This window comes from Nothobranchius furzeri, chromosome 17 (assembly GCF_043380555.1).
Source record: "Nothobranchius furzeri strain GRZ-AD chromosome 17, NfurGRZ-RIMD1, whole genome shotgun sequence".
Taxonomy (NCBI): domain Eukaryota; kingdom Metazoa; phylum Chordata; class Actinopteri; order Cyprinodontiformes; family Nothobranchiidae; genus Nothobranchius; species Nothobranchius furzeri.
This window is the reverse complement of record NC_091757.1, coordinates 29,257,455-29,278,616: the sequence shown is the minus strand read 5'-3', so window position 1 is coordinate 29,278,616 and position 21,162 is coordinate 29,257,455. Positions and strand designations below refer to the sequence as shown.

The 21,162-nt window shown below is 44.0% G+C and overlaps 1 protein-coding gene across 18 annotated transcripts in view; it reads right to left on the bottom strand.

Moving 5' to 3' along the window:
• add2 (adducin 2 (beta)) overlaps positions 1-21,162 on the bottom strand; it is a 40,972-nt gene that overhangs the window by 19,655 nt on the left and 155 nt on the right. Inside the window, exons 1-2 of one of the 18 annotated variants that reach the window (XM_015971928.3) lie at positions 5,784-5,927; positions 4,598-4,694 (exon numbers count right to left, since the gene is read on the bottom strand). The exons of 12 other annotated variants lie outside the window; for them this stretch is intronic. The gene's annotated coding sequence lies outside the window, so the exon portion shown is untranslated. Of the gene's footprint in view, positions 1-4,597; positions 4,695-5,783; positions 5,979-20,923 lie in introns of those variants that run through there. 5 more of the 18 variants (XM_070546385.1, XM_015971929.3, XM_054731246.2 and 2 more) reach the window with 5 other exon arrangements.

Here is a 21,162-nt window from a genome sequence, read left to right as displayed (position 1 = left end):
AACCCATGATGTCCCAGTTTCAGGGCAGACACTCACTAGGCCACTGAGCTGGTACGGTTAATGAATATGAGCTCAAATAATGGCATTATCTTTGAAACTCCATCCATCCATCCATCCATCCATTTTCATCTGCTCATCCGGAGTCGGGTCACAGGGGCAGTAGCCTAAGGCAAGAGGCCCAGACTTCCCTCTCCCCAGCCATTTGGGCCAACTCCTCCGGGGGAATCCCAAGGCATTCCCTGGCCAGGTGAGAGACATAGTCCCTCCACCGTGTCCTGGGTCTACCATTAATCAATGAATCAATCAATCAATCAATCAATCAATCAAAGCTTTATTTATAAAGCGCCTTCCGCAACCCTGTCAGGAAGCCCAAGGCGCTGAACATGGTACAGTAGAAGTACAAATATAGTGAATAAATAAAAAATAAAAGCAATTCAGAAATAAGAGCAATTCAAATTATAAAATACAAATTACAAAAAAAGGTGAAACATTCTAGTACAGGACAGATGGGTAAAACAAGGAATAGAGTGAACCAATGAAAACTGTGAAAGAAATTCAACGTAAAAGAGGGCTGAATCAAACATGTTCAGGAAACGCCAAGCGGAGAAGGTGTGTTTTTAGGCGACTCTTAAAGGCTGGCAGAGATGGGGACAGCCTAACTGAGGGTGGCAACTGGTTCCAGAGAGACGGTGCTAGGACTGAGAAAGCCTGGTCCCCACGAGTACGATACCTAGAACGAGGGACAGCGAGCAGGCCTTGTTCAGAGGAGCGCAGAGCGCGTGATGGGGAATGTTTGTTCAGGAGTGTGGCTAGATAGGGGGGAGCACCACCCTGGAAGAAATTGTAAACAAAGGCAAGGATTTAGAATTGTGCACGATAGCAAACCAGAAGCCAGTGCAGGGAGGCCAGAACCGGACTGATGTGGTCCCGTTTCCTGGTCCCAGTCAGGGACCTTGCTGCGCTGTTCTGCACAACCTGTAGGCGACGCAGTGATGACTGACACAACCCTGAATAAAGAGAGTTGCAGTAATCAAGCCTAGAAATAACAAAGGCATGCAGTACCCACTCCAGGTGGGCTCTCAACACCCCATTAGGTCTCTTCCCGGTTGGACGTGCCCGGAAAACCTCAATAGGGAGGCGTTCAGGAGGCATCCTGACCAGATGCCCGAGCCACCTCAACTGGCTCCTCTCGATGTGGAGGAGCAGCGGGTCTACTCCAAGCCCCTACTGAATGACCGAGCTTCTCACCCTATTTCTAAGCGAAAGCCCAGCCAATCTTTGGAGAAAACTCATTTTGGCCGCTTGTATCCGCGATCTCGTTCTTTCGGTCACTACCCAAAGCTCATGACCATAGGTGAGGGTAGGAACGTAGATCGACCGGTAAATCGAGAGCTTCGCCTTCTGACTCAGCTCTCTCTTCACCACGACAGACCGGTATAACAACCGCATCACTGCAGATGCAGCACCAATCCGCCTATCGATTTCAGTTTTCCCTCACTCATGAACAAGACCCAGAGATACTTAAAGTCCTCCACTTGGGGCAGGACCTCATCCCTGACCCGGAGAAGGCATTCTACCCTTTTCCGAATCAAGACCATGGTCTCAGATTTAGAGGAGCTGATTCTCATCCCAGCTGCTTCACACTCGGCTGCGAACCGGTCCAGCGAAAGCTGAAGATCACGTTCTGATGAAGCCAACAGGACCACATCGTCTGCAAAAAGGAGGGACCTGATCCTCAGGCCACCAAAACGGATGCCCTCCACACCTTAGCTGCGCCTAGAAATCCTGTCCATAAAGGTTATGAACAGAATTGGTGACAAAGTGCAACCTTGGCGGAGTCCAACTCTCACTGGGAACGAGCCCAACTTACTGCCGGCAATGCAGACCAAGCTCTGACACTGGTCATACAGGGACCTAACAGCCCGTATCAGAGGGCATGGTACCCCATACTCCCAGAGTACCCCCCACAGGGATGCGGTCAAATGCCTTCTCCAAATCCACAAAACACATGTAGACTGGTTGGACAAATTCCCACGCACCCTCCAGGATCCCCCTAAGGGTACAGAGCTGGTCCAGTGTTCCACGTTCAGGACGAAAACCACATTACTCCTCCTGAATCTGAGGTTTAACAATCCGACGGACCCTCCTCTCCAGAACCCCTGAATAGACCTTACCAGGAAGGCTAAGGAGTGTGATCCCCCTGTAGTTGGAACACACCCTGCGGTCCCCCTTTTTAAATAAGGGGACCACCCCAGTCTGCCAGTCCAGTGGGACTGCCCCCGAAGTCCACACAATATTGCAGAGCAGCATCAGCCAACACAGCCCCACAACATCCAGAGCCTTAAGGAACTCCGAACGGATCACATCCACCCCTGGAGCCTTGCCACAGAGGAGCTTTGTAACCACCTCAGTGACCTCAGCACCAGAGATTTGAGAGGCCAACCCAAAGCCCCCAGACTCTGCTTCCTCACTGGAAGACGTGTCAGTGGGATTGAGGAGGTCTTCGAAGTATTCTGCCCACCGATCCACAATGTTCTGAGTAGAGGTCAGCAGCACACCGTCCCCACTATAGATAGTTTTGGTAGCGCACTGCTCTCCACCCCCCCCCCCCCCCACCACCACCACCACCACCATCACCACCCCCACCCCCGAGGCGCCGGATGGTGGATCAGAATCTCCTCAAAGCTGTACGGAAGTCTTGCACCATGGCCTCACCGAACTCCTCCCATGCCTGGGTTTTTGCCTCCGCGGCCACTCGAGCAGCATTCCGATTGGACTGCCAGTAACCGTCAGCTGCCTTTGGAGTCCCACAGGCCAAAAAGACCTGATAGGACTCTTTCATCAGCTTGACAGCATCCCTAACCGCCGGTGTCCACCAGCGGGTTTGGGGGTTGCCACCACGACAGGCACCGACGATCTTGCGACCACAGCTCCGGTCGGCCGCCTCAACAAAGGAGGCACAGAACAGGGTCCATTCAGACTCAATGTCCCCCGCCTCCCCCAGAACATTTTGGAAGTTCTGTCGGAAGTGGGAATTGAAGCTCCTTCTGACAGGAGACTCTGCCAGACGTTCCCAGCAGACCCTTGCAATACGTTTGGGCCTGCCTGGTCTGACCAGCATCCTCCCCACCATCTGAGCCAACTCACCACCAGGTAGTGGTCAGTTGACAGCTCCGCCCCTCTCTTCACCCGTCTCCAAGACATGCGGCCGCAGTTCAGATGAAACAACAACAAAGTCGATCATCCAGCTGCGGCCTAAGGTGTCCTGGTGCCAAGAGCACATATGGACTCCTTTATGTCTGAACGTGGTGTTCATTATGGACAATCCATGACTGGCACAGAAGTCCAATAACAAAACACCACTCGAATTCAGATCAGGGGGGCTGTTCCTCCCAACCACACCTCTCCAGGTCTCACTGTCGTTGCCCATGTGAGCGTTAAAGTCCCCCAGCAGAACGAGGGAGTCACTGGAAGGAGCGCTTTCCAGCACCCCCTCCAAGGTCTTCAAAAAGGGTGGGTAGTCTGAACTGTAGTTTGGTGCATAAGCACAGACCACAGTCAGAACCCGTCCCCCCACATGTAAGTGGAAGGAGGCTACCCTCCCATTCACTGAGGTAAACCCCAACGTACAAGCACCAAGATGGGAGACAACTAGTATGCCCACCCCTGCTCGGCGCCTCTCAGTGGGAGCAACTCCAGAGTGGTAGAAAGTCCAACCCCTCTCAAGGAAACTGGTTCCAGAGCCAGAGCCATGCGTTGAGGTGAGACCGACTATATCTAGTTGGAACCTCTCAAACGCACACACCACCTCAAGCTCTTTCCCCACCAGAGAGGTGACACTCCATGTGCCAAGAGCCAGCTTCTGTAGCCGAGGATCAGACTGCCAAGGTCCCCGCCCTCAACTACTACCCGTCACACACTGCACCCGACCCCTTTGGCCCCTCCCATGAGTGGTGAGCCTATGGGAAGGGGGACCCACATTTGTTCTTCGGGCTGTGCCCGGCCGGGCTCCATGGGTGAAAGTCCGACCACCAGGTGCTCGCCAACGTGCCCCACCTCTAGGCCTGGCTCCATTGGGGGACCCCGGTGACCCACGTCCGAGCGAGGGAACATGGTTTCCATTTATATAATTCATCATAAGAGGTCTTCAGGCTGCTCTTTGTCTGATCCCTCACCTAGGTCCTGTTTGTCATGGGTGACCCTACCAGAGGCAGAAAGCCTCAGACAACTTAGCTCCTATGATCATTGAGACACTCAAACCCCTCCACCACTGTAAGGTGGCAGCCCAGGGAGAGGACTACTACAAAAGAGATTTTAAAATGAAATAAATGATCAAAAGAAACCAAATATAAACATTTACAAGACAAGATTAAACTATTTACAGGTGAAACTCTAAAAAATGAGAGTGGTGCAGTGGTGTGTGTGTGTGTGTGGGGGGGGGGGGAAGAAGTGGGATGTTTTGTTTTTTTGATAGTATTGTTTTGAGTATATTATTGTGTACAGAATTACATTGACTCCAGCAAGAGTAGCTGTACAAGTTGCAGCTAATAGGGATAGAAATGAGTGTAAATGGAATCAGCTGATGAATCCAGATCACCTGCAGAGGGTTCCTGAGATTAGATGTTCTCTCAGTCTGAGCTGAACTACTGGCACAAATGGACTTTTGCCTCAGATTCTTATTTTTCCAGTTTTGCCTGCAAATCAGAGAAAAAAGGTCCTCCATTGTGGTCACAGGGAATATTTAAAATCAATTACAGAATGTTTGAAATCAAACAGTAAATCTAGCAGCTCCAGAGACCTCTGTTATAGGTTAAAGGTTAAAGTTCATGATAATAAATATTGAAATAGAAAACAGAATAAATAAAACTCTTTATATGGCAGCAAGACTGTAGTGTTTCCTTTTTATTTCAAGATGAAGATAAAAATGCACATGTTTACCCATAATGCACTTCTTTTAGAAAAACACTAGCATCATACCAGCAGATGCACCAGACCGACAGATTAGCAGTTAGCACGGTGGTGGAGGGGTGATGGTTTGGTCTTTCTGGAGCCCAGAACCTGGTCACCTGGTTTGGGTTAGGGTTAGGAGTGGATGCTAGACTCCTCAGAACACACGAGTCCATCTGACAGCTGCTCAGGTGCGACCAAAACCACGTGTTGGTAGCAAAAGAAAGGACAAGGGCAGGGATCCTAATAATGACACCTGGATAGCTGGATCATAGCAGCCTACCAGATTCAGATTGGCGGTCCAGCAGTCCAGACCTTCCAAAGGTGGTCCGAGGACAGGGACATAGTGAACAAGTAACAGTGAGTGATGTCCAGTAGAATGAATATTAGCAGCCCAGGCTGAGAGAGGACGGAAACCTGATAGGTGCAGTATGATCAAGTTTGATACACATCGTACTGAACAAGTATATCCCATAATAGAAAACATGTTCCCCCTGATGTGGTCGCTACATCCATCAGGACAGCATACAGACCTGTTCGGGTCAGAACCCTCTTAAAAGTATAAGATGTTGTCTGGGTTATTGTTAGAGACAAAAACAGAGAAGTCCCAAGCTTTAGTAGCACATCAAACCAGGGAGAGTTTAAACCTGATCACAATCCAACCAATATGATCTATTATTAAACCAATAGTATCCTTTCAATCTAAATTCTTGCTTATATACTAAGTAGATAAGCTTTAAATACTGTTGTGTTTAATTTCCTGCTTGTATGAAACAAACTTTAAGCCCTCGTTTACCGGTAAGCTTTAAAAGGAAGCGTTAAAGTGAATAACCTACCCTTACATTAAGGATGCTGTTTTCCTCAGAGGCCTGGCCGGTGGAGGAAAGGAAAATGCAGCCAGAAGCATTAGACGCTCGCAGACGAGCATCGCCAGAACCACTCAGAGGAAATTAGGAAGTCATAGAGCTCTTTTGTTGCAGTGAGAGTAAAGAGTTACCGTAAGGATCCTGAATGAAGTGCTTGCCCCTCCCTGATGCTCACACACACACACACACACACACACACACACACACACACACACACACACACACACACACACACACACACACACACACACTGCTGCAGGCACCAGATAAGGTCCTGAACACACCACGCCCTCCTTTCCTCTGCTACATCCCACTCACTCACTCAGTTACTTGGTTTGTTGCATGGCTGTAGCTATGTGTGTGTGTGTGTGTGTGTGTGTGTGGGCGCGCGCGTGTGTGCGTGTGCGCACGTGCGTGCGTGCGTGTGTGTGTGTGTTAATAGCATGATATTTCAGATCATATTTCATATTTCAACATCCCCCTCCCTTTGTTTGCTGGAAAACCTGTTGAAACACCTTTGGTTCACGTGGGTCTGACTGCTATATGCATCGCTAGGAAAACTATCCTCATTAATTGGAAAAATAGAGATAGTCTTCGTATTAACCAGTATAGAAATCTTCTGTTAAATCATATTACACTTGATACAGCCTCTGCTTCCACTTCAAGTCAATCTCTCTGGGCTCCTTTGATTGGTTCCATCACATAGGGATGATGGGGGTCATTGATATTGTCCTACGGGATGATGTGGGTGATGGGGTGGAGGGTCTGAGTCTGGAGTATACGAACTTTCCCTGAGGGTGGGTTCACTGGGGGTGTCTGGGGCTGCTGCCCCCCTCTGGAGGTGCTTGGATTGCCTCAGGGGGTGGACTGCTGGCGGTTGTGAGTGGGGCCCCTTGGGGGTCTTGGCAGTGGCCATGGGTTGCTGCCTGACGGCTGCATTGCCCCTGAATAGGTCTGGGTGGGGGCCTGGGGGCTTAGGGTGTGGGGGTGGGCGGCCCATGTGGGGATCTGGGCAGGGCCTTGGGGGTCACGTCCTGACATGTATGCTGCCGGGAAGAAGGCGGGAACATGCGGCAGTGCCTGGCCTGGGCTCAGGGGCCTTGGGTAGACCTTGGCTCCTCTACTGTCCCATCACAGGGGAGGGGGATGTCCAGGATGGGGAGGACCGAACCATACCTGGATGTCCTATGTCATATATTCTGGAAGCTGTGCAAATGCAGGTATGGGGAGTAGATATTCTGCTGGGGTGGGGCTGCGCTGGTTCCCTTGGACTCCGTGGAGCTCTGTGATTCTGCTGCTTTGGGCCCTGGCAAGATGGGCTGCGGTCTCCATGCCATGGGTGGCATTTTGTCAACAGAGATACCTATTGGGACCAGTGGGGGAGCTGGATCCTTGGAGGGCTTAGGCCAACCAGCCATTCCTCCCCATCCCCACATTTTTCTCCTCATGCTCCCTCACATTATCACACAAACATGCACATAGGAAATTGGGGGGTGGACAAGTCAGGGAGTGCGGGTATGGACTCAATTTCCGCATTCCTGTGGCAACCTCCCCTCCAACTTTATTTGCACATTAAACACTTCCACCAACGGCATTCCACGCAAACACACACTTAGGGCCTTGGGAGTGAACACATTCAACGGCATTTGGCAAGGGGATCTTTCAGCCTCATCCCAAGTGCCGGTGCCCACTTCTAATTGTAAACTGCACTTAGACACATAGAACTGCGGGGGGAAGAGGGGTGGTGTGCTGGCATCAGCTGGCGTAGGCCAGACGATGCCTGCACTGCCCGCTCACCACAGCCATGGAATAAACCTCATAAAAACGCAATAACACTGTATTGGAGCAGGTGGAGGGAGACTAGGGGTCTTAGCACACCTCTAATGTCGCTTGGCTTCCTGGGGCTGGAGGCTAAGAGGGGGATCTGGCCGTCTGGCTGGGGTCTGAGGTGGTGAGTTGCTTTGCTCGGCATTGGGCGGGGGAGCCTGCTCATCAGCATCCCAGCAGAAAGGGTTGAACTCTGGGAACCGGTGATGGTTGTACCCTTTGTGCAGCAGTACCAGGACCAGAGTGAATAGGGTGTGTATGGGGAGCATGAGCGGGTGTCTGGCGTGCATTTTTGTAAGTCTTAGGTTGTATGTGTATGTGTGAGCATGAGGGAGGGAGTGTGTGACTGTGTTTATGTATGACTGCATATGTCAGGTGGGGCCTTTGACTCCTCCCCTCTCCTAGGACTTCTTTTGCTTCTATAAATCTTGCCACACTTGGTGTGGAGTGTGGTGCCTTGGTCTGCCTGAGTGTTCGTGGCTCCAGAGTCAGGGGGTTTAAGATTTTTGGTGTCTGCCTGATTAATCCCGGTGGCTGCCTGGTGGAATCTGAGTCCCTACGCACTGTTGGGTCCCCGGCGGGGCTGGTAGCCCCTGGGTCCCGGGTCGCTGGGTTCCAGGCTCGGCCGGCTTGGGGGTGGGAGGCTACGGGCGGGCCTGTGGGCTTGCCGCTGATATCCCCCGGGACTCTGCCGGCTGCTTGTTGTGGTCCCCCGGTACGATCCTCTGCACCTCTCGAGGGGGGCAGGGGCTTTTCTGATTGCAGTCTCCCTGGAGTCCCTGCGCTCTGGGGCAGCTCCTGGATCTCTGAGACTTGGAGCTCCTTCCATCTCCTACACAACTTTGGGGGGGCAGATCTGTGGCCCCTCACACTTTCTATTGGACGCTCCTATAGAGCTCCGGGAGTTGACGTCACTTATCCCGGCATGCAACAGTTCAAATCGAAAAGGCGCCATGCAGAAGCCCGCAGCTGGACTATTTGTTATTGTCAGAAAACTCAATCAAATGGGAAATATGGTAGATTGCTGTTGTGCCCCAGGATGCAGAACAGACACGGACGACATAAGGAATGAGCCATCTACAGGATTCCCCAAGATCCGGAGCGCCGCAAACGTTGGATGATTGTAATAAAACGCGCTAGTGACCAGGCTGAAATGAAACTGTGGGATCCCGAGAGTAAAGGTTTTCGCTTATGCAGCGACCACTTCATATCAGGTACTTAAACCAACGTTTCCTCAACTGTGTATGGTATTTATTTTAAATGCTTTTATTATGATTCTTAGTGGGCTTCCTAAACTTATTTTGGCGTGGCTTTTTCTGTCTTATTACTCATAGCAACAAGTAAACATCACGTAAAACGTTGCCTTGTGAGTTCTGCGTGCTGCCGTTTACGTGTTTTAGGATCACAGCAATTAACCGGCTAAGCTGTTTTTATTTTTAAGCAATGGTTGATCAATTGTCAGATCACACATAAAAAGCACTTTGGATTGCTATTATCTGTCTCACCGAGACAGCTCTCAGACAGATCCTGAGACGCTCCTGCCTGACATATTTATTTTATTCACGGGAAAAAATCTAACTAGTAATTTCTCTTGGCGTTCAGTTTATACATTCAAAAACCACAGCACTCTATTTAAACTACTTACATGTAAATCTGTTATTTGTCCATCCATTTTCATCCGCTCATCCGGAGTCGGGTTACTTCATCCATACACTTTTTTTTCTCCTTCTGTGTGTCTAGAAGCAGACTCTTGTACATCATTGTTTCTTTATGTTTGTGCCCCCCCCCCCCCCCCCCCCCCCCCCGGACTCTTCCTTTCTCTTTCACCTCGGTCGCCATGTCTGGTCGGAATTACAAGCATTCCAAAAAACAATAACAATAAAGTTTTAAGTATCAGGCGTGACATTACAAGCAGAAGCTTTGATGCTCCACCTGAGAGTAAATCTGTAAGGCTTGTCACCAACATTCAGACATCAATTCTGTTTGCTTCACAGCCAGACAGGACACGAGAAAAGAAAAAAAAAGGAAAGAAAAAAACTTGATATTTCATAAACAACTTGACAAATTTCAGAAGTCCCAGAGAAATAATGAAACATTCAACTGTTTAACTTCTGGAGTCATCCTATCAAAGATGGCCGCTGCTGCCACAGCGAGCAGTTCTGACTCAGATTTTAATATGTAAAAATGAAATTAGGCATTAGAAGCTGAGAGTCACCCTCATCATCACTAAACAATCACACAAAGTCTTTGTTTTAAACTTTGGCTTCAAGCGAACTCCTTTACCTGGTGAACCACTGGACAGACGTGAATTAAACCCAGTCACCATTTGCATGTCTGCAGCTGATTAATCTTCACAGGGGGGTGTAAGATGGCCACCACAGTTTAACAAATGTTTAAAAGCATCTCTTTGGTGTTATCTGAGGGTCACTCACATCACACTCTCTAAGATTATATTCAGGATTTGACAAAGCATCTGGACCTCCAGTTGTGATTCTATGACTCTAATCTTTATTGAGACTTTTCCATTAATTCTTCATTAGTGCGCGTGTAATTCCATCAGATTAGCTCTTCTTATTCTCACAAAAGGTTTTTGGTTGGCTGTTGGGGGTGGGTGGGGGTCAGGCTGACTGAAAGCCTGCCTCGTCCTCCAGGGAGGGGCTGAATGATAAAAGGGGAGTTGCGGCTTCTCCCCTCCCCCCTCCGCCTCCCCCACTCCTCTCACCACTCTGCATTATCACGTTAATTTTGTTTCATAAAGGCTCAGGAAGTAATGGAGCTGATAATCTGCGTTTCCTCTCCTCTCCTTCAGCTGGCCCCTGCTGAGTAACCAGAAAAACACGGATTTGAATTTCAGCGCCATCAAAAGTATTCAGACCCATCTTCTCATCGGCCTTTGACAGGATTTTAGTTTTCATACGGTTCTGTCATTAAAACTACCTGCAATCTAGTCGTGACGTTTCACTGAAGTGTGAAGATAAACAGAGCTTGTTATGGTGATCCTGATCGGCTCACCACTCTAAATCCTCTCTCAGAGGTGAGCGCAGAGGGATCGACATTCAGAGGAACACGGGCGGATGGAGGTGTCATTAAGCAGCTCTGGATTGATTTCCTTTGTTTCTCTTTTTTATTGAGTTGATGTTAAGCACTCCCACGGTGGTTTATAAAGTACTCACCAAAAGTGTGCATGGGGACGGGGGTGCTTCTGCCTGCAATCTAAAACTGTACATACAGGATTTCAGGATATGTCCCTCTTCTGGGTTGTGTGGTCAGGACGAGGAAATCAAAACTAATTAGTTTATACAAATGTTATTGCTAGGCTTGCAATGACTCATCTAACTATATTTATTTATTTATTTGCAGCGGTTTTATAAACAGAGTGCAGATATTAAAACAACTGATTCCTCACTCTAAAACTAACTTTAAAGTCAATCTTCAAGAATAAAAAATGTTGTAATCGATTAATCATCTTGATTAATCATCAGCTGGTTTCCCTAAAGGGGATCGATGGATCCCATTATCATCAGTTAACATTAAGTATTGTTAAATTACAGCTCGTTGTTTGAGTTTTGTTTTCTCAGGTCTGAGTTAAAGCCCCCAAAAGCATTTAAATCATTTCAACCATAAATTAGGTTCAGTTGTTTAACATACCAGTAAATTACACGTGAATCTGATCACTGCTAAAATTTATGATGTGAATTTACAGTAAATAATTGGATAAATTTTGCATGACTTTCACAGGAAGAATTACATCTATATACTCTGAAAAAACTCACAGCAATTTATTGTAATATGATGTCTGCGATATTACGAGGCTCTGTTACAAATGCACAACTGCTTACTGAAACTTTACACTTCAATAACAAGGTAATTACTGTGACATCACAGTAAATTACTGGGGAATTAGAAGAACCTGCACTTTTACAGTGTGTACTGTAAAATTCATGTACAAGTTGAAAATAATTACATGAGATTTTACAATGAATGATTAGATCAATTTTGCATGACTTTCACAGTAAACTTTACAGTAATATACTGTGGGGAAAACTCACAGCATATTACAGTAATTTTATGTCACAAGGCTTTGTTGTGAAAACGCATCTGTGCCTTTAATGGGAACCTCCACTTAACAGCGGAACGGCACAGCGGTCCTATTCCTTCATCCGTCCTCCTCACTTATGGTGCCACCATGACAACAACAAATAACTGCACCATTGCAACACTGAACAAAGAAATAACTAAGAACAACACAACCCTAACAATAAACATGCATAAACACAACTAAATAGAGCTAAATAACTAAGAAGATGACTAACCACAATCAGGGGCGGCGTTAGGCCCGGCTACTTGGGCTCAAGCCCCGAATGTTTTATGAAAAGCCCCGGATCTAAAACGTGGAAGTAACATGCAGTACCAAAGTCCAACAGAGAGGGAGCAGCTGGCAGTAGTTTGTATACAGCCTGCCTGAGCCTCCACCACTGAAGAAGAAGCCCTTCAGCAGCCGGCTTCTTCTGCACTCTCTGCCTGAAACGCATGAGTGAAGATGGACATAAGGACATTTTTTAGACCAAAAGTACAACGACAGAACCCCAGCTTTGATGAGACTGGTGTTGACTCAGGTTTGTGAGTCTTATTTGAAAATATTTGTTGTGCTGCTGGTTTGCCTAAAGTTAGCTTACTATCAGGAAACATTGTTGGAGAAAGAAAGGGAATATTTACTGTCATCTCACACTAAACACTAACAGGAACAATACTCTGCCCTGAATATGCTGAATATGTAGCTTCAGATTTAAAATTATGTGGTACAAGACACATATATATGATGTTGACTAGTGCGCGTGTGTGTGTGTGTGTGTGTGTGTGTGTGTGTGTGTGTGTGCGTGTGTGCGCGCACACGTGTGTTAAGCCCCAGATCTTCTTCAGTCCTAAATCCGCCCCTGCCCACAATGTACCTTGCCCACTGCAGCTTTCACAGTGGGTGGGGTCATTTTTAAATCTATAAATTGCAGTTTTAGCTTGACTAAACACTGGTCATTCACCTAAAGCTTCAAACATGGGGTGGAGAACTTGCTTGTTAGAACTTCAGTGCAGCTGAGTTCTTCCTCTTTGTTCTGTGCTTCTCTGTTCTGTCTCTAAAGAGTCAGAGCTCCTCAACAGCACCCGATCAAAACTGGTATGAGACAGGTTTTTGGTGTGTACAACCAGGCAAACTCGGTTAGGGTTCGGGTTAAGGTTGGGGCAAACATATAGGTACAATAAGATATGCTCGTACAGTTTACTTGAATTTATAAGTGTTATTAAAAATAACGTGTTTAAGTAAAGTAGAGCACTGATTGAACTTAATTACACAATTACAATAAGAAAGAACACTAAACAGCTCAGCTAACTCAGGATTAACAATTGATGTTAACAATTTAAAAACTTTTAAGTAATGTGAACAAGATAATTTGAGTTTAATCAAAATCTGTGTTTGCAGTCTTGTAACACAGTAATTATAGATATCTGGAATACACATACAATCTGCTTAATCAATATTAAAACAGCTTCACAGGGCACATTTCAATACAATATTTAACTGTAATAATACTGTTTAATGCTGTGAAATCCTTCATTTTTCACTGTGTTGCTGTGATGTTACAGACCTTGTTGTGATAACAGCAGGATTTAGATTGCAGGATTTTACTGTAAAACAAGTTAAATGCTGTGAAATCAAAGGAAACTGTAGTTTTTACAGTATTCATTGGGATATTACAGGGAAAGTTGATTGCAACAAGTTACTGTAAAGTAATACACTTTCTTATTGTGGAATGCTGGTAATTTTTAACAGTTTTTTTATATTCCTTACAAAGGAAATCTAATTTTTCATCAGTCATCAGAACAAACTCAAACCTGAATCATTCTAACAGGATGCAACATTTTTCAAATGGTCCATGAATGAAAGAATGAATTTATTTACAAGTAACAACTGAATCCAGTTGACCTATTCATCCAAAGGGTGTAGGCAGAGGCAAGGCGTCTGGTGTTCACCTACCCCTTTTACCTTAGAACATCACCATGACACCAAGATTATAATTCATCAAAATCACTTACATTTTTTTCCGTTTCAAAAATAATAAATAAAAATACACAAGTGCAACACAATCCCAAGTAATACAAGGTATTTATGCTTAATTATCCCTATTGTAACAAAAATAATATTTTCTTCATAGAGTCTCTTAAAACCAACCATATCTGAACAAAATTTTATATTTTCTGGACAGCTATTTCAGATGGTTACGTCTTTAACAGATACACAGTGATTTATTTTCTACCAAGGTCTTTGTTTTTGTTTTTTAATAATAAAGAACCTCTCAGATCATGAGTTGCCATTTTTATTAGAACACAGTGAGGCAGAAGTTTGCTAATTTGTATTTTGATGTAATTGTCCAAGTCTGTGAATTTCAAAACATTTAAATGGATGAATAATGGGTTGGTTGGTTGGTTGGTTGTGTAACTGTCATGATTCGCCCCGGCCTCCCTGACTGTGTCACTCCTTCCGTAATTAGCCTTATTGTTCTCACCTGGCCCTCGTTAACCTGCCCATGTATTCCCTGATTGTTCTGTGTATTTATACCTCCCTCTTTGTTCCTGTCGTTGTCGGATCATTGTCGTTTTGTGCATGTTCGTTTGTCCTGTCGCTCCCGTTCTACAATTGGAATATTTTTGTTTTTTCGTCCGTTGCCTGCTCTTCTGCCTCCTGAAGCCCACCACTGCACATGGTCTGCCATCTCCACCCGCAGAACATGACAGTAACGTCCAGAAATGGTCAGTTTTCACCTACGTATTGACCTACATGCCACCGGTCATCTGCAGACACAAATCCCATTATTTAAGGTGGATTTTACATTCTATCTTCCAACAAGCCCAGAAGCTTCTGCAGCTCTAAACACATGATAACATATTGTCAACAAGGCCTAAGCTTCCCTTATCACTTCTACAGGATTCCTCATGCCTCTGAATAATGTGAACATTTTTACAACTCACAAGTTAAATAATCATTAAATAATAATATGGTTTAATGAACAAATGTTATATGAGTTTTAATGAAATATTTTGATTAATCTGTGCTTAAATTACTGTGGTTGAAATGAATTTTAATATTACAATGAAACATTTTGATGTTATGATCAGTAATGTTTGGTTTAACAAATGGATCATTATCAACACTCATACACAATGTTCATAAGATAAAGTTTAAGTAATTTCTGCACATAATATTTTCTTACCCAACAAATCAGAGCATCCTGTATCTGAGAAGCCGTGATGTTCTGAGGTTTGTTTGTTAACACCCCTTAACATGGCACATCCCGACTGGCCAAGTAAATCATAATATGAGAATATTAAAACAGGATCCCTTGCGGAGCATTCGAGCATTCTGTGAGATTCAGCATTCTGTTAGTTGAGCTAACTCTGACTGGCCATCGGAGGGAAACTCTGCTCCCATCGCATCTCTTGACAAGCTATCAAAACCCTGTTACTATGGGCTTAAATAAGGGCCATAATGTTTGTGTAGTTAAAAGAAAAATTTGAAATTGAAAATATGTAAACTGAAAGCAAAAGTCACATTTTTAGAGTGAACTTTGAAAAAGAAAGACTTGGATTTAAAATAAAATCAAACGTTTGGAATATTTGTAAGAACTGAAACCCCAATGGTATTTTTATTTAGAATTTTTCTGAGTAAACTTTACTAAAGAATTTTTAGTAATTTTTTTTTAATTATTGTTTTTTTAAAAATCCATTCAGTCTCAGATTCCATTTTTTTCACATTCAGATCTTTTTAATTAATGTACAAAAAATTTCTTCAGGTTCAGATTTTTCTTTCAGCTTCAGATTTTTTTTTTCACTTTCGGATCTGTATTTTTCAGTTACAGACTTTTGGCCCTGTTTTGGCCTGGTGGGCGTGGCTACACAGAGAGGGGCGGGGAATCATGAGTGACAGCAGGCCGCTGGAGGCTGAAGACGGCCCATTTTTCATGTTGCCTTCAGGAAACCTGGGAATAAACACAATTTATCAAACACCTCCTGCACTGTATTATTTGATAATGGTTAGATAACATGTCATGCATAACTGCTTAAACTCAGTTACTAAAGCTCTTTCAATCAGTAATGTGTACAAATTACGCAGTGACTGATCAATTATGAGAAGTTTTCCCAACTACTACGTGAGAAGTAGTAGAAGTTAGGCACGGACAGACAGGGAAGTTGTCCGGGGCGGCATTTTTTCATGACACAAAAGGGACGCACAAGCGCTGAGTAAAAAAATTAAAAAGAAAGAAATCTGTGCCGCACCGAGGTTTTCTATTCTATCTGTCATATCACAGAGTCTGGATTGGAAACAACAAGTTGGCGCCCCCTGCAGCTGCAGGCGCTCCTGCTGACTGAGAGGGTTCAGGTGCACTGTGTGTGTATGAAGAAGAGGAAGGGGAGGGGCGCGGCGGGGGAATTCACCTCTGGGTCTTTCCCAAATGAAATGAGCGGGTAGGGGCTGAATCAACTGTATTAACATGGCTAAAGTCAATCACATCTTGATGTTCTTCCATTTAACACACGTTTCATTCATAATATCATAAACACAGGCCTATCATTCTTTCAGGTTTTTCTGAATTGTGTGAAATGGCCGAATAAAAAAAAGTCCTGACTAAAGGAAACTTATTGAGTCAAGAGCCAAACAGAAGAGATGAACATGAAAAAGCTAAAACCACCAGCCGCATTGTGGGGGCCTGGGAAAGACCCAGAGGTGAATTCCCCCGCCGCACCCCTCCCCTTCCTCTTCTTCATACACACACGGTGCACCCACCTGAACCCTCTCAGTCAGCAGGAGCGCCTGCAGCTGCAGGGGGCGCCAACTTGCTGTTTCCAATCCAGACTGTGATATGACAGATTGAATATAAACCTCGGTGCGGTGCAGATTTCTTTCTTTTTATTTTTTTACTCAGCGCTTGTGCGTCCCTTTTGTGTCATGAAAAAATGCCGCCCCGGACAACTGCCCTGTCTGACCGTGCCTAAAACTGCTACTGATTTCACCATGAAAATTAAATAAAAAAACAGAATAGCCGAAAATGAATCTTACTTTTAACCGTAACAATAGCCACTTCGTAAATTCTTAGCATTCACAGACTGCAGTGTAACTTTTCCAAACTTAAACACTCACCTGACTGTTCGCACCAGCAGTGTTGTTGGATGACGACGCCATCGTTCCCTGAGGCACAACAGCAGCACCCATGTATGCTACTTTGAGAGCATGGGAAATGATCACTTCTCACGTAGTGGTTGGGAAAACTTCTCATAATTGATCAGTCACTGTGTAATTTGTACACATTACTGATTGAAAGAGCTTTAGTAACTGAGTTTAAGCGGTTATGCATGACATGTTATCTAACCATTATCAAATAATACAGTGCAGGAGGTGTTTGATAAATTGTGTTTATTCCCAGGTTTCCTGAAGGCAACATGAAAAATGGGCCGTCTTCAGCCTCCAGCAGCCTGCTGTCACTCATGATTCCCCGCCCCTCTCTGTGTAGCCACGCCCACCAGGCCAAAACAGGGCCAAAAGTCTGTAACTGAAAAATACAGATCCGAAAGTGAAAAAAAAAAAAATCTGAAGCTGAAAGAAAAATCTGAACCTGAAGAATTTTTTTGTACATTAATTTAAAGGATCTGAATGTGAAAAAATTTAATCTGAGACTGAATGGATTTTTAAAAAAACAATAATTAAAAAAAAATTACTGAAAATTCTTTAGTAAAGTTTACTCAGAAAAATTCTAAATAAAAATATCATTGGGGTTTCAGTTCTTACAAATATTCCAAACGTTTGATTTTATTTTAAATCCAAGTCTTTCTTTTTCAAAGTTCACTCTAAAAATGTGACTTTTGCTTTCAGTTTACATATTTTCAATTTCAAATTTTTCTTTTAACTACACAAACATTTTGGCCCTTATTTAAGCCCATATGTTACAACCTACAGCTGACACAGCAAAACAGTTCCTTCAGCTATTCAGAAACAGCTGCTCTAGATGCAAACTAGTTCCAACCTGTGTGCCTGGCGACATCTCTGGACTGGGGCGTCGGTACTGCAGTTAATCTACCGAACCTCGGTGCCCAGAGGTCATCTGACCTCCCTGACCTCCGAATCCGTGGAGAGGGTCTCCAAAGGAAGGGTGAGGTAGACACACATGATTGCGTCTGATGCCGTTTTGATAAGAACCAACTTCATAGTTTGATGCAAACCAAATTCTTTTCACACCCAGAACTCAGTTCTTCTAGATACAAGGCTCTGATAAACACACACCATTCAATCACCATATATCACATCCCATCCACTTAGGTTCATCCATCACAGTAGTCTTAGTTAACTTGTCATGTTTTTAATTGTTTAATTGTTGTCTGAACTGATATGAAGTGTGTTTGATCCCTGAAAAAGCAAAGAATCCTAGAATCGTCTGATCAAACATTCAAAGACCAGAGTGATACTCTATATTTATATAAAATATCCCAGCTTATTGGTCATAAGTAAAGGTAATATATTAAGCTTAAAAGCAACAATATTTAACCCTACGTTTGGTTGGTTGGTGCAGATTAATGTTTATAACTGATGGCTTTCTGGTTTTCTTTTCCAATAAAGTTACTGAACTGTTATTTGTTTTATATGTGTTTCCCTAAACCTCAATGCAATGTGTCATATATGGAAATAATAACAAGTATTATTTGTTGGTTAGTGAATTTTGAGAAAGGAAGTAGTGGCCTTCATACAAAATTACAATAGTTTTGACAGTTTAAATTTCACATGGTTTATGTGTGGTTTCCAGCGTAATCGCTCAGCAATAGTAATTCCAATAAATTTTATTTCAGTTACAATTTCTATTGCAACATTGTTCATTGTTAAATTGCTACTTGGATTTCTGGTCATATTATAATATATTTGAATCAAACTATTGTTTAAATGTGTGTAGGTCCTTCTCCGTCACTAGAGAAGCTGTTCCAAATGGTCTCTGCTACAAAACACAGTTGTATCATCAGCAAAAGAACACAATTTAGAGGCTTTGAAACCAAACAAATGTCATTAATTTATAAAGTAAACAATAATGGACTATGGACTGAACTAAGGATGAAAGAAAATATCAATATGGCAATATATCGTGATATTTTTCCTGTGATATTATATCAATATTCAAAAGCCGTGTATCAAATATTTGGAATAATTTACATGCAAACATTCATGTGTTTTCTTTTCTTTTTTGGTGACCGCTAGTCAGCAGCAGTGTGCAATGGGATTTGTTTCCACCATTGAAATGTAAATCCCTCTGTTATGGTTCAGATATCTCATGTTAAACATGTTAAGTATCAGTTTGGACCGTTTATAGAATTTTCCTACAATTTATTCAGTCTAAAAAATCGCTAATATCGTCTGGCTGAATGTATTGCAATATATCACGATACATTGTATTGCCTCCCCGCATCGTGATACCGTATCGCCATACATTCATCAATACACATCCCTATACTGAACCCTGTGGTACTCCACACGTAACCTTCAGATTACCTGAATTTGCTGTGTTAAATTGAACACACTAGTCCAATTCTGTAGAGCTAGTTATCCAATCATGTGCCAGTCCTCTAATACCATAACAACTTATTCAATAGTGATGTGTGATCTATGGTATCAAATGCTTTCTGTGAATCCAAAAAACACCCCAACCGTGTGTTGTTTGACCTCTATTGTATTTGTTATTTGTTTAACAAAATCAGTTGGAGCTGCCGATATGATTTTTCCTGAATGCAGACAGCTGGTTGCAGAATATTTGGTGTTAAACTATGAAATCATTCAACTTTTTCTTATAAATATCCTCTGAACTTTTGAGAAGTGTGGTATTAATGAGATTGGTCTATAATTTGAAAAGACGTATTTATCACCGGATTTGAATAATGGCATTGTTACAAGACAGAATTGAAATCTTTGTTCAACAGGCATCATTTCTGAAGGAGATCTCCCATTGATCAGGGACAGAATACAAATATAAGTTTAACTATACAATCAATGATCCTTATTTTCAAAAATGTGTCAAATTCATAATCATCAGTTAATTTGTTAATTTTTCATTTCTGAACTATAGTATTTCTTCTTCATTTGTATTTTTGATCAAAGTAGAGTCAGTATTCATTGACATTATTATCGTAGGAAAACATGAGAACTAAATAGGTTTTACCCACATTAACAAAGTTCTCATTGAGGTGATCTGATTTAAGTTTATTTTCATTAATCATTATTTGAGTTGAAATAAGCTGGATACTCTTTAACAACCTTTTGTTTCACTATTTCATTTACAATCCTCCAGGTGCATTTAACATTAGTTCTGTGTTTTCCTATAAATTACAATAACACTGCCTTCTGAGGATGAGATAAACCCTTATATAAATATTTAGATTTTACTCCATCCATTTACTCTACGGAGAATTGGTCTCCATTCCCAAAACTGCTAAATATAAATGAATAATAACAAAGCTCTGGGAGGACCAGGCTGCTCCCTCTCTGTAACCACTGAGATGAATGCTGAACTCTAACAAAGTGCACGCTGCAGACTCATAAATCTGCCTTTTACTTGAATGATGTTCCAGCTTTAATGGATAGTCGTGTTGGCTCTCGGACCCAGGAGCTCATTTTACATTGATGGACTGAATTTTGCACTTTTATGTCATATTGGAAATAAAATGTTTACAGTGTTGTAGCTAGGAGAAGACCGGACAAAACACACGACGAAATGCCCAGTGGAGCTCATGAGTCATGCAAGGAATCACGCGCGCGCGCACGCACGCACACACACACACAAACGCACAAACACACACACCTTGGTTTGCTCTACGTTAAAACGCACTACATCCCTGAGTTTCACCGTCAACATGACACATTACATTCTGCTGGTTTCCCCTCCATCCTGATGGAGGCCCGCGCGCTGCATAACACTCGCGCTCTGCAGCATCAGCACCAGCCGGATCCACCAATGGCTTCCACACAGAGGCCAGCGGTGGCTGCTCGGTGCTGCACGACTGACTTCTGCAAAGAAGAATGAATATTCCGCAAACGAACAGCTCAGAGTAACTAGAACGAACGCATTGGACTCCGCCATCGTCCGAACCGCTAACGGTCTGGAGTCAGAACCAACAAAAGCCACCACTGACACGTCAGCGCCGACATCACAGTCCCCCCCCTTGTTAGCAGACGAACACAAACATATCACATCCATGCATTATACCCTATCGTTTCTGCCAGCTGATTTCAAATGTAAGCACGCGCTGTTTGGACTGGTGCGCGTGCAGGATCACCCCTTCAGGATTCCTGTTGGAGTCCATGGAAGAGGACTGGGAGCGCCCTGCAGTGACATAAACAACGAGCAGAATGGGCCACAGCTTCTTTGACAGGACCCGCTGAAGGCGCACACAGCGTTCATGCACGCGCTAGGGGAACACCGTTAACGCCCAGTCGGTTTTGTCT